The sequence below is a fragment of the Episyrphus balteatus genome, chromosome 1 (genome assembly GCF_945859705.1).
Source record: "Episyrphus balteatus chromosome 1, idEpiBalt1.1, whole genome shotgun sequence".
In the NCBI taxonomy this organism is placed as follows: Eukaryota; Metazoa; Arthropoda; class Insecta; order Diptera; family Syrphidae; genus Episyrphus; species Episyrphus balteatus.
In genome coordinates, this window is record NC_079134.1 from 47404133 (window position 1) to 47418580 (window position 14448).

At 29.2% G+C, this 14448-nt stretch overlaps 1 protein-coding gene across 11 annotated transcripts in view; it reads right to left on the minus strand.

Annotated features, from left to right (window-relative positions):
* Positions 1-14448, minus strand: part of LOC129907084 (sodium bicarbonate cotransporter 3) — an 80236-nt gene that overhangs the window by 48832 nt on the left and 16956 nt on the right. The window lies entirely within an intron of this gene.

Consider the following 14448-nt stretch of genomic DNA (forward strand, 5'->3'; position numbering starts at 1 on the left):
ATATCCGGTAATTTTTGGAAATTTAACCTGAACAGGTGTTCATTTTTGAAATAAAAATTAAACTGAAAGATAGAAAGAATCACACTAATATTTAGTATCTATACTTTTCGAGATTTCCTCGACATCAACATTTTTTATTTCTAATAAAAACAATACACTTAGCTCTAAGCTTTCTAAAAAGGTATTAGAAGTAGACAGACGGTACTAGTACCGGTGTTTCTTAAAAGTACTTTTCCTGTTTTAAGTCATTAAAAAAACGGAGGCAATACAACACACAAGATACTACTTCGTTCTTCACCTACACAGCTTCATAAGCATTAGCCATTGTGATCACACAGTACTATTTTTCAAAGAGTACATTTAAGTACATGGTTCAGTTTTTCGAAACAAAAATTTGTATCTTTTATGCAAATTTTGTGTTTTTCGTAATTTAAATTTTTCATTTTTTTTTGAATACTTGAAAGGGAAAAAAAATAATAAAAAAACCGGAGTTTTTCTCTTCAAAGCGTTCCAGAAAAGTGAAAAATTGAAATTGTGAAAAACGATCCCAGCATTACCTTGAGAAATGTATTTATTTATTATTTTGATTTAACATGATCCAGCAACAAGCTATGAAGGTCACCGCGAGTATTTTTATAATATTTCTTCATGAAAATTGTATATACATAATTATAATTGATAGAAAAAAGAAAATTAGAGGGACAATGTAGGAGCAAGAGGACAATCAACTGTCCTCTTTTAGTAAAAAATATTAGAAAAGACAAAACAACGAAAAAGAGAACTATCCTTTTGAAAAAAGGACCTTAAAAAACATACCACTAGTGCTCTTCATTCTAAACACTTTTTAAAATCACCATTTTTAAAAATCTATATCAAAGATATCAGTTGTCAATTACCTTTTATGAAAAAGAAGAAAAGCGGTTCAATAAGAAGGCAATAAACATCATGACATGTAATTGAATATTTAAAAAGTAATTAACTTCAAAATAAATGCTTCTAAAGATGTGACACGTGAATTCACAGATTCGAATTTAAAAATACCTATACTAGAAAAATAATTAAGGTCAATAACCCTTTGTTTACTTGTACTTGTAGACACTTACCGAGTATATAAAACATAAAAAGGTACATTAACCTTCAATGCATTGTACATACCTTCACCTGAACAAATTAATTAAATTAAAAGTCAATTCAGTAAAGTCACGCACAGAGTTTAATCTGAAACGATGCAGTTTAAACGGGATTTTAGTGCTGCATTAAATATAATTAACCACCTGTCAAATAGGATTTTAACCTCTTGAAAGTATGTTGCTGTTTTTTTTATATTGCCTGAGAGAATTTTTACACAAAGTTTATAAACACCACACATTTTCACACAGGGAAGTCAGTCATTCAAAACTGAGTGTGTATGAATTTATTAAAATATGTTAATTTAATTTAAAATCAACTACCTACGTATTAAAAGCATGTCAACATAAAAGACATGTTAATTGAGCGAAAAAGGTTCATGTCTAGAACAAGTTCTCAGTTTTCTTTGTATAAATAAGTTATTGACGTTAAGCGCCATTGCATGTTTGAGATAAAACAAAGCTTTCAAAAAGGTTCAACTGACAATTTTTTATCTCGATCAAAATACATAACTATTGTATCTCAAGTTGTCTTTTGTTTTGTTACAATTTTGATCTGTATAAAATTTAAACTGTCAACTTAGTGCACAGATTAAGTACGGAATTCATAAATTAAAAGATTACTATTAAAAAAAAAATACAAAACACTGTAACAAACTGTGCCGCAAATGAAAGATTGTTGCAATTGATAAAAAATCTGCCTGCGCATTTATAAAGAATTTAATAGGACAGTATTCCCCACTTAATGACAATGAATAGTTTGTCTAATTTTTCCGGCATATTTTCTGGGAATTTTCAATTAGCAAAAATGTCTCTCGTGCCGCTAAAAGCTTATTGCTTAATTGGGTCAGTTTTCAGTTAATTAAAAGATTAATTGTTTATCTTACACTTTACAAGATAAATCTTGGCATTAAAGATTATTTTAAATGCCGCGTTTTATAAAAAAAAATATTACTCATACACCACAGTGACCTGAAGTTTAAAATGAAACTTTTTCTTATTTTTTCATAATTCTTAGAACAACGCAAATCAGATAGATAATAGATATACTTTTCAATTTATTTTGTTCACCAATTAAACAGGTATTACTGTAAATAAAATTTTGTATTAATGAGCTTTCTTCCATTATGATGCCATTATAGACTGTTATCAACTTTTAAATAGGGGAGACATTTTTTTTTTTTTAATTTTTTTTTGTTTTAATAAATTTAATCAGTCAGTGATTGCTTCGACGACGACATGTAAACAAAAGGGTGGTATGCAAATTTAATTGCATTTATTCACTTTGAGCCGGTTGTCCTAGAATCGAATGAAAAAAAATTTGCATTGAGGTATATGCACTCTCCATCAGTAAACATGTTGTAAATAATTCAAAAATAGACACTTCATTTAATGAAAAACAATTTTTAATGATAAAGAGACATGTTGTGCTTGTGATGACAATAACAAGTAACAATAATATAAATAATAAATATATCGAAGAATAAATCGTGTAGGTTTATATTAGTGTATGTGGACATGTCGGACACGTTTCAAACATTACAATAATAGTTTTTCATGACTTTGGAAGTTGGAATTTGTTTGACAAGAGGTATTACATTTCAGCTAACATCATTATCAATAATGATGAATATGGTGATAAAGTTGCTATATAATACCAATAATTAAATTGAGATATTAATCAAATAGTCTTTAAAAATTTAACAACGTTTAAGTTACTTAAGTGAAATTATGGGCCATCTCATAATAAAATTAGAAAAAAGATACTTTATGAGAATCATGTTAAATTGGAAATTGGATTAAATTTTTTAACTTATAAAAGGTGGTTTATCAAGCGGGATTATAAAACATTAAAAAGGAGATCATCAAGATTCAGATCTTTGAATTAATAACACTGGTCGGCAGTGGCGTACACTCCCTTGGGGCAAGGGGGGCGGCGCCCCGGGGCCCCCGACCGACCCCAGGGCCCCCACTGGAAACAAGAAAAATTATAATTTTAAAATAAGGCCCCAAAAAAATATTACTTGAAAAGTCTTTGCAACCACAAATAATACATTAGGGGCCCCAAAAAAGCAAAAAAACAACTTCAGGGCCTTTACTTCAGGGCGTCAAAAAAAATTAAATAAAAAAAATTGTTTTTTTAAATTAAATTACATTTGTTGATAGATTACTGAATATTACTTTAGGAGCCCCAAAAAATATGACTTCGGGGCTCCAAAAATATTATATGAAGGGTCCCAAAAACTAATTTTTCAGGAACCCCGTTAGTTGAGAGGCAATCAAATATTAATTTGAAGGCCCCAAAATCTATTACTAAGGAGCCCAAAAATATTCATCAAAATTTCTGATGGCATGACAAATATTATTTGAGAATCCTCAAAAGCTATTACTTCAGTGGTTCAAAACAATCAAATGGAAAATTAAATATCAATTCAGGGGCCCCAACATAAATACATCAGAGCCGAAAATAAAAACATTACGTTATTGGTGGCATTCCAAATATTACTTCAGACCAGAGGCACCAATACCTATCAATTCTTGGCTCCAAAAAAATTATATTATATTTTAGGGGCCTCTAAGCACTTAATTTTGAGGCCCCAAAAATAATTTTTCAGGGGCCCCAAAATAAATAAACTATGTTTGATGATGGAAAATCAAATGTGTACCTACATATTACTTCAGAACAGAGACCCCAAGAACTATCAAATCAAAGCTAAAAAAATTTTATAGAAATTTTAAGTAAGTATGTATAGCAAAGTACATTACGAACATATTAAAACATTAAAATAAACTTAAAAATAAATAAGCCATACAAAAAAATGTATGGCGTATACGCACTTTTTTTTATATCTAAGGGGCCCCCAAATATCAAAGGGGCTCCAAAATTTAGTCTTGCCCCGGGGCCCCGGCGACTCAACGTACGCCACTGCTGGTCGGCAACGAAAGTAGAGCTAAAGCCAAACCACACTTTTCTAAAGGTTTTTTCTGTGCTGAGTTCGAATCCGAAGTCAAAATTTCACTGGCACGTCAAGTTTTTGAAATACTTGAATATTAAAAAGTCAAAAACGTCGTATAACATCCCCGTTAATTTTTTTTTTGCAAAACTACTGATTCTATCTCAAAATGCTATATTTTATCGTCCTAAATATATGTATATTTTTTTTTCAAAATTAATTTTTGTCCCCAATGTATTGGCTACCGAAAAATATATATTTTTGATAAAACATAAAAAAAAACTTCATTGACAATTAGTTTTTGAGACATTAAAACAAAAATAGGGTGGTCTAATAGCTCAAAAACTAGACGCGATAGAGCAAAACTGTAAACAGTTTTGAATTCATCACAGTAAAGTCAATTAAAATCACTTGACTAAATTCTTGCTCCTGACTTTTTTTTATTTGTTTTTGCGGACCAGTATAATTTAGTATAATAAGAAACCTCATGAGTAATTTTTTTTTATAAAGGCTAATAATTTATTATGACCTTTCCGTTGATGACGAGCGGCGCGAAGAACCTCATAATCGGAACTGATTTAAATATCTTTGAATTTAACATGTTTATTTACAGCCAAAGCAAAGTATGTACGAAACATTAAACTTAGGTTATCGGTTAAGATTCAAAATTCAATAATTATAAAAATTCACATTAAATGCGAACTGCCTTGTTTGTTAACCATGTTTAGAAGAAAATTTTTACAATCGCTGAAAAAGTTTAATAGGTACAGAATTAAATTCGGCAATTGATTTTATTTCTATGTAGAAGGAAGGAAAAAAAATATATTTCGATTGCAAATAATTTTTTTGAAAATTCCGTTTTTTTCAGACAAGGGGTACCCCTTGGATAATTTTCGAAAATCTTAAAAAAAAATTGTTATTTTTTTAGCTGAATTGCAAATAATTCAGCAACCCGAAATCCTAAAAATACTTTTGGTTTCCAGTTATGAATAGAACCCAAAGAGATCTTTCTTTTGATGTCTCATTCGATGGATTTGGAGAAATTTTTTGAAAATTCCGTTTTTAGACAATGATAAGTTTCGAAAATCTTAAATCGAAAATATATGCTTCCGAATTATGGAAGAAGACAAAATATTTCTATTGCAAATAATTCAGCAACTCGAAATTCTAGAAACTTTTGGTTTTTAGTTATGAAAAGAGCCTAAAGACCCCTTTCTTTTGATGTCGATTGATTTGGAGAAATTGAAAATACCGTTTTTTTAGACAGAGAGTTTTTTTACAAAAATCTTTTTAAAAAAATTGTATTTTTTTACCTGTATTGCATAGCTTGAATTCAACTTAACCTACAGTATTTTCAAATTTGGTATTAATTACGTGTGACGGCACGTAGAAGTACGATCACGATGCATTCATTCAACATATTGCCTCTATCAATAGAATTAATAACAAAAACCTTTTTGGCTTTGAATTGGAATTCAGTCAGAAAAAAAAGCTTGACTATATATGTATACTTAAAACCTTTAGAAATACAACGCTCTCAAATAGAAAAAGTACCAAGCTATCAATATCGAAGAAAATTAATTTAATTTTTAATTTAATCATTTTGAGCCAACGAATTTGTTTCATTTGTTAAAAAACTGCAACAATAATTCATAGACTATTAATTATGACAAATATTCTTCCTTGTTTCTTATATATTTGCTTGTACTTAAAACATTTTTATAACCATTTATTTTTTTTTTGTTCCAATTAATATTCATTATGTGAACAAAAATTCAAAATTATTCTAGGTGAAATAAACATATACGTGCATACATACTTGCGCCTTTAAAAAAATACATATTTGCATGCGTTATTCAAATTAGATTTGAACATCTATCCTCCTACATGCATAGATTTAGATAAGATTTAATAAAGTATTCAAAACTTGTTTTCACATTTTGATTTAAAATAAAAGCAAAACAAAAAAACAAACATAATACAAAATTTCCATTGCAAGACGACTTTGAAGCTTGGAGTTGGCGCAGGTCCAATAAAAAAAAAAAAAAAACAAAACATTAATAAATATTAATATTGGTATTTAGTTTATTAGAACAACAATAATTACAATTAAACTTCAATTATATTACCTAACAAAAGGTGTTTATATTTATTTTTAGGTGGAGCTTTTTATAGGAGTGTCAGTTAAATTAAAAATCAGCGTATTATGACGCAATATAAAAATACCTCTTCAAAAAATTGTTATCTCAAATATACCAATAAAAAATTGAATTACCAAAAAAAAAAACTAAACTAAGAAAATTTAGATAAAAAGTTCTTTTGAATTTATGCAAATCTATGACATTGAGGACAAAAAAAGTGGGTGTATTTGAAAGAATACATTTTTTTTTTTGCATTTTAAATTTTATTTTGACTTTTATCAAGAATATTTAGTTTGGATGGCAATACAATCTTAAGAAACTTAAATTTTTTTTAATATTTTTTTTTAATTTAAGATACATTTTAATTACTCTATAGTTTTTTTTTTAAATTTTTATTTCAAGTATGACAAAATCTTTTAGATAGAAAATACCTTTAAACTGATCTTAAATGCCTTGAAATTGAAAGAAAGATTGCAATACATTGTTTGCACATGATCTTACTGTTTCATCTTTCAATAATAATTTTCTATACTTATATGTATATTTAATACAAAAAATGTTTGTATTATCTACCTGCATAAAGAGAAGCAATTAAGAAACTAGATATTTATAGTAAAATTGTATTCATTTAATGAACAAATATTTGTTTTATTTTCTTATGAATTTGCACGTTATAGGTACCACGTGATTGTGTACAAAAGAAATATTTTACAAGATAACTCAATAAAACTGTAAGTAACTACCTTTTACTTAATTATTTTACTCAACTTACAAAATAAACTACTTTAATATTAAATTTGTGGTTCTTCTTTTGTCTCAATAATAAAGATTTGTTGAGTGTAAATAACACTCAATCCACAAACCCTTATCCCATTTTTCTATTGTTTCTTTCATTCCTAGACAGAATGCTATCTCCCAGACAAATCGATTTCACCCGCATATATACAATCTCTCAACAAAACACTTTTCTACTACTTTCATTTACAATTGAAACCAAATGCAAATGCATTTGAATGTTTTCAATCTAAAAACAAGAAAGAAAACAAAAATTCAAAGTAGAAAATCATCTTCCGGTTCTTAAATTTGAAGACAAAACAACAAAAAAAGAATTTTTATTTTCCCACGATGTATTTTTGTTGTTGTTTTTCTTTATACACATTACATACCGATACCAGCATTAAATATGTATAGAAGAAAAAAAAAAGATATTAAAGAGAACTTTCAGATTCTCTTAAATTTATTATTTTTTTCTCTGGTAGTTTTTTAAGAAATATTCGTATTTTTAATACATACCTCGAAGGAAACTATTATTCTCTGCGATAGTTTTTTTTTTTTAAATTATAATCTTTGGTTTTTTGGAGCATAACATTTTGATGATTTTTGTATGATATTTAGCCCTTACTTCCTTTTGGGAAAGACTTTTGTTCTTAGAAATAAATGAATTGTTTAAGCAATGAAAAATATAAACGTTTGGCTAACAAGTGATGAATGAACTGTTGACAATAAACCAAATGCTTGTTCCATTTAATATATTTTTTTTGTTCTGTATCATTTTGGCCTAGTCTGGTATGAGGAAATCTTATCAAATATCATAACCGCACCGACTTTATCTGGATATTAGCCCAGTTAGAATAGACGAAAAATTGTCAAAGAAAAGAAAAAAAATTTGTAACATTCTGATTTTTGGTATATGCAGCTTGGTGTTTAGGTGGTTTACAATCTGTGAGAAATCCTGAAGTTTCCTTTGTCCGCTAGTCCCATTATAAGCGGTTAAAGGTCACAAAATTTTTTATTTAAAAAACGGTAGGCTTTAGACAAAAAATATGTTCTACAAAATTGTAGATGAGGTTATCTTACAAAAAAATTCTAATTTAAAGTTTTTTTTGTATCACTAACCGTTAAGACATTACAACATTTCAAACTATCGCATGTAATTTGATTAAAATAACAAATATAAAAATATCAAGAAAAATATATGCGAGTTTAAAGGGATATCATTTTTAAACGGGGCATAACACAAGAAAATTTTTCATTTTTTTTTTATTTTATTTTTTATAAAATAGCCTCAGTTATAATTTTGTAAAACATAATTTTTGTTTATAACCTACCGTTTTACAATAAAATAAAATGCACGACTGGGTCGCACGAACTTGTTCTTAGAGTTCAAGTTGCTTAAATTTTTAAGACTTTTTATATAGAAACTTGGTAAATTTAGGTACATACATATGTAAAAACAAAACAGAAAAAACAACAAATTAAAAAAAAATAAAATTCATTTTTCAAAAAAATAAATTAATATCTGAAATCAAATCGCCCCACAAAACAAATATGCAGTTTTATTTGATATATTAAGGTGCATTTTTGGAAAAAAAATTTTCAAAAAAAATAATTTTTTATGAATAATTTTTTGAAAAAAAAAGTTTAAATATAAAATTGGTATGCCATTTTGTAGGAATAACTAATCAACATCTTAAAACAAAATTTCAAAAAAATTCAATGTCCCGTTTTCGAAAATTTGATTTTTCAAAAAAAAATTTTCAAAATTTTTTTAACCCTCTACTGCATGAATTATGAACGAAGTGATATAAAATTTTTTTTTACAATTTTTTAGTTTTATTAGGGGTTGAAAAAAGGTATTACATAGAAATTTTTATTTTTTTACATATACATACATTTTTAGAAACATAAACCATATATGGGTTAGTATGCAGTAAGGCGATTTCCTGCAGAAAATTAATAACCCATATATGGTTTAGTACGCATTCAAGGCATGTTTTGTAAAGTATGTTTTTATTACAATGGACTTTTCTTATTCATGGAATTTATTCAAACTCTTTGTTTTATCATTGTAGCAGAAGAACACATTCCATTTTCTACACATTGGGTACGTCTTTATTCCGTAAATTTTATATATTTTGGCGTTTTTTTTGCCATTCAGGGATATGGTCGATTTTTCCAGTTCGCACTGAATTCAACGACTTTTGCCCTTGGTTGATGTTGTGAGTGAATTGAAGTTTCGGGATAAGATGGGGATGGACTTCCGTGACTTGTATAACTCCCTCACCTTTGTTCTGTTACATCTCTGCTTTGATCACCTGCCAAAGTTGAAGGTCGTACTTTTTTTAGTGACGTTGTAGGCTTTAAAGATTTGCATAAGTGCTCGGAGATGGCTTGTTTGATGTTAAAAAGAGCCAGAATCTGAAGCTAGATCGTCATCACTTAGAAATCCATCACAAGTTATAGCATTTAGACACTTATTTTTTCTATAGAAAGCCTTCGAAGTCATTTTACAAAAATAAATAAAAATCTCACAAAAATCAGTAATGTAAGTCACCAACGCATGATAACCCATATATGGTGTTTTGGAAGAAACGTCAAAAAAAGACAAAAATTATTATAAAAACAAAAAACAAACTTCGTAGACATATCAGAGTATAATAAATACATACGAAACATATTTTTAATTAGATGCAACTAACTTCTTTATTACAAAAAAACACTTGAAAAGTACACACTTTTATTCACTGATTTGCACTTTACACATGCTCTTGAAACAATGAGTTTATTTCAGAATCAGGACTCTCTTACTGATAATAAAAACCGGTTACTTATGCAAAAATAGACATAGTTTTATTATAGTTTTTTCTTTTTGACATTTTGTGCAATATAACGGAAATAAATCGATATGAAATCGATAAACCATATATGGGTTAGTATGCGGTAGAGGGTTAAAAATCCAAAAATTATTGTTTTCAAAATTTTATTTTTGGCTTATATTTAAATTATATAAATGCTTTTGTATAAAAAATTTCGTTGAAATACAATTTCTTCAAAAGATAGACCTTTTTTAAAAACTAACATTTGAATTTTTTTAACAAAATCGTTGGAGCCGTTTCGTATGGGAGGTCCTTACAGCTAGAATCCATGGGCGGCGAGCACCCCAGACAGAGTAAGAAGAATTCTCAGGTAAGTTTTCAGATGTTATCAATAAAAAGTTGATAAATGCAGGGTTAATCCAATACTGTGTCACTTTATTGTATCCTTATTTAAGTCTGAATATTTAAAAAATAATTGACGAATGGTAAATGTTTCATAAATTAATTTATCGAAACATCCAGCTATACGTGAAAACATAAAATAAAGAGGTTTTTTAGAAAAAAGTAGATTTGGTTTTTTGTTAATTTCTCGAAAATGACAAGATATTTTTGAATCTGGTTTTCTGTTTTTGTTTAAAAATAAATAAGAACAGCCTGAAATTTTTTCCTTGAAAAAATCTATTTTTCCTGGGATATATGTAAATGGAAAAATATAAAAATTTCTCCAAAAAATCTATACGAGGACGAATACCGTGATAGAATTTCTTCGATTAGTTAGAAATTTCTTCGACAGCTTTAATTTTTTATTCTTGCCAAAACGGCATTGATGCAGTCTTCTTTCCCAACATTTTCCTTCCGTATCCCTCTCGATTTTCATTGGACTAAAAAAGTACTATACGATCCGTGCCCTTAATAAGCCTGGTGGACACTGCGCCCGCAGTGATTGAATATTGCTCAGCAAATTGTTGCATACATTTAAAAAAATACCATGAGCGGGACTATCAAGAGAAAAAAGGATCAAGGACGCCAAAAAGTGGAGATCGATTCTGGTGCTTAGCGCAGTCGTCGACATCGGATCAAGAATTCAGTGGATCCTATAAATCAACTGTATTGAGCTGCAGGAAAAGTAAAAGGAAAGTAATTGCATATATCTAAGTGAAATACAGGCTCATGAAAGCTGGACTTAGAGATCCAAGCATGTGCTAAAGGGAAATTTCCAAAAAAAAAAAAAAAAATAAGAGAAAAAATATTGCTCTGGGCTTAGAGGCATATAATTTAAACTCAAGACATGATGTAGAACAATGTTATCTTTTCCAAGGAATCGAAGCTTAAGATTCATGTTGGAGGTGTTAGAATTAGAATTAGACCCAAAGGAAAGATGGTGCTCAGAATGCATCTTCCGGGTTTTTTCCAAAACTGAAGGTGTGCGAGGGCCTAAAAAGTTATCTGAAAATGGTTTTCCTAGAAAGTCATAGTAAAAGTTCACGTATGATTTCTGTGTTCGAGTAGAAAGATACAGCTGCAGCAACAACCTGTTTTTTTATGATATTATCACGTAGGGTAAAAGCGGGTGAGATGGCGCACCTCAAATATATTGTTCATTTATTGCTCCAAAAATGTATGAAAAATATTTTTAGCTTTCATTAAATATTTTTGTTCCGATATTTTGTGAATCGCTGGGGTCTTAGATGCCCTTGGTAAACCGATACATACAAGAGAGTATAAGTTATACATTGCATCTGAAATCTGAGCTCTAGTTCTACCTGCTTTTTTTTGGGTGCTTACGAATAGGGATTATGCGGAAAAAGGGTGAGGTGGCGCAGATTTTTGTGGGTGAAATGGCGCATTCCGTACTAGAATTTTGTACTTGGGTATAGTGTTAGCATGTGTCATATCACATTCAAAATATTTTTTTTTAAATAATTCAGCCAAGTTTAAATTTTTATTAAAATACAATTTAGATTGAGGTAGTGTAAGTGAACATTCTAAACGTTTGCATTGACATAACTTGTATCTATTGCTTTGTTGACATATACAACATTCTTTTAACTTAAATAACAAGTAAAAACTAAATACATAGCAACAAATTTAAAGGAGAAGCAAATTTGTACTCCAACATTTTTATAAAAAAGACGACTAGTTGCAATCTATTATATGGCATGAATTGGTGCTGGACACCTGCACATCGTTCAACATTGAATGTGGCAACAGAAACTTAAAACAAACTCATGCACCATCTCACCTGCCAGGGTATGCCATCTCACCCACCCTAACCCTATAGGGGGTGATAGGTTTTTATAGACTTTTTTGGTATTTTAATTTAAAATTATAAGTTAAAATTATAAAATTCTGTAAAACAAATAATACGTTGGATATTGAATATAGAACATTTTTGCAATGTTAGAAATATTAAATTAAATTATTTTGAAAAATATGGCAAAAACAAAAAAGGTATACCATCTCACCCGCTTTTATAATATACAATTAGATATCATTTGTAAACCGAATTTACAGACAACAACTTTTTTTTATAAATTTTGTTTGGCAAACAATGAAAACAAAACACTTTTTTCTTCAAATTTTAGCGATACGCTTCATAATTTTTTTATTTTTAGAACATTTAAGCCACAACTCAAAATGATTTTTTTTGCTCTATGAAATTTTGATAAGACTTGTGGTAAAAATTTGGATTTTAGAAAAAAATACGACATGACACACCCTAATAGTTATAGCGAGAAATTTAAAATACTTACTATACACAAAACTTTCATCCAAATCAGATTAAATCAGAAATTGACTCAGAAATTAGTCTTATCGAAAAATCTGTTAATAAGATGACAATTATTAATTAATTCGGAAACATTAAAAAAATTGCAAAAAAATATTGCAAAAAAAACTTCCTCAAAATTAAACTAGGTACCTACATAGATTGATAACAGAATTTCAGATGTTTTTTTTTTTTTTAATTGATATAATTTCAACTGCGTATAAGCTAACCTTTTGCCTTTGTAAAAAACCATTTGTTTATTTAATTGAATAAACTAAACCAATTTACTAATTCTCACAACCAGATAACTCTCATTGTTTGTAAATTATTAGGTGTTTTTATTTATGTACGCCAGCATAATTAAGTGAATAACAATTTAACTGAAAATAACATAACAGGTGTAATGTTTATGTGAGTATTAACGCTTAAACAATGTAAATTAAAATTTTTTTTATCAAAATATTGATTTAAATTCCATATTTTTATTTCAGTTCTTTTTTGTTCATTGTTTTTTTTTCCAAAAGCTTGGAAAATATTTGTTTATTGAAGGTTTAGGTATGTAGTAATATTAACCAGAGCCGGTTTTAGGGGGGGGGCAGCCTGGGCCGTCGCCCAGGGGCGCAAGAATTGAGGGGCGCCGCAGGCGCCCCGAACTTTTACAAAAGTTTTATAAATAACGAAGTCTTTCCAATCGATGTTTTATTTTTTTTACATTCACAAAGGCGCCCCAATTTTTTATATTTTACATTTTCAACGGCGCTCGTATTGTTTGTCCTAAACTTTTTGAAGAATGAAGGCGCCCCCCAATTTTGGGTTAATTTATTTGGCTTCCGGAAGGACAATGGTGTCCAAAATCTTCGTTCATCTTTGAAGAACAAGGCGCCCCAATTTCTTTTGAAAGACTAAAGAAATCCTAATATTCCTCCTACCAATTTAATTTTTGCAAAGGTGCCCCTATAATAATGAATAAGGAAAGAGAAGGGAGACGGACAGAATCCCGAAATTAAAAATCCAGAAAGCCCAAAATCCAGAAAACCCTAAATTCCGAAAACCCAAAAACACAAAATCCCGAAAACCCACAATCCCAAAATCCCGAAAACCCAAAATCCAGAAATGGCAAAAATTGACAGCTTCTCCATTTCTCATAAAAACTACTTTTGTGTGTGAGAATAAAAAAATAGGTCTGTTCGTTGTTCCCCCCTCCAGGGCACTCTAAGTCATTTCAATTAACTGTGAAAAAAATCTGAGTTTCTCGGGTTTTCATTTTACATCGAACACCTCAGAGCTTTAGTTTCATCAGCGAACATCGAACACAGAGGAAATAACTCTGGTTGAAAAAGGAGCTACAAAAAACGCTTGACAACGAATTCGGAGCGACCCAGAGTGCTATGTATGTTGTTTTCGATTGGCCGTCCGGAAGCGCCTGGAATCATTAAAAAGCGTGCTGCAAGTTTTTTATTCTCCTAGTGCAAAAACAAAAACAAAATATTTGATTTTTCACCAATACAGATATTAAATTTTAGAATTGGGTGGAAGCGATTCAAAGTTTTTTATTGGATTTCAGAATGAGTGAATCATTGAGTGATTCCAATCGAAAACGACATTAATGTACCTAGTTGAAAAAGTTTTTGAAAAAATATTGTTCAAATAAAACCAGCTGTACCTAATCTTTAAATGTGTTTAAACAAAAAAGTCAGAGATAAAGGTAGTCTTGTCAATTGAGCCTAAATGACATGAATAATTAATTTTTTTTTTTTAAGTTAACCTTTTTAAGTTAATACACTGCACATTTTTAATAAATGCATTAACAAGTTTATGAGAGGTAAGACATAATCTGCTATTGCTTTTTTTCGTGATTTTAAA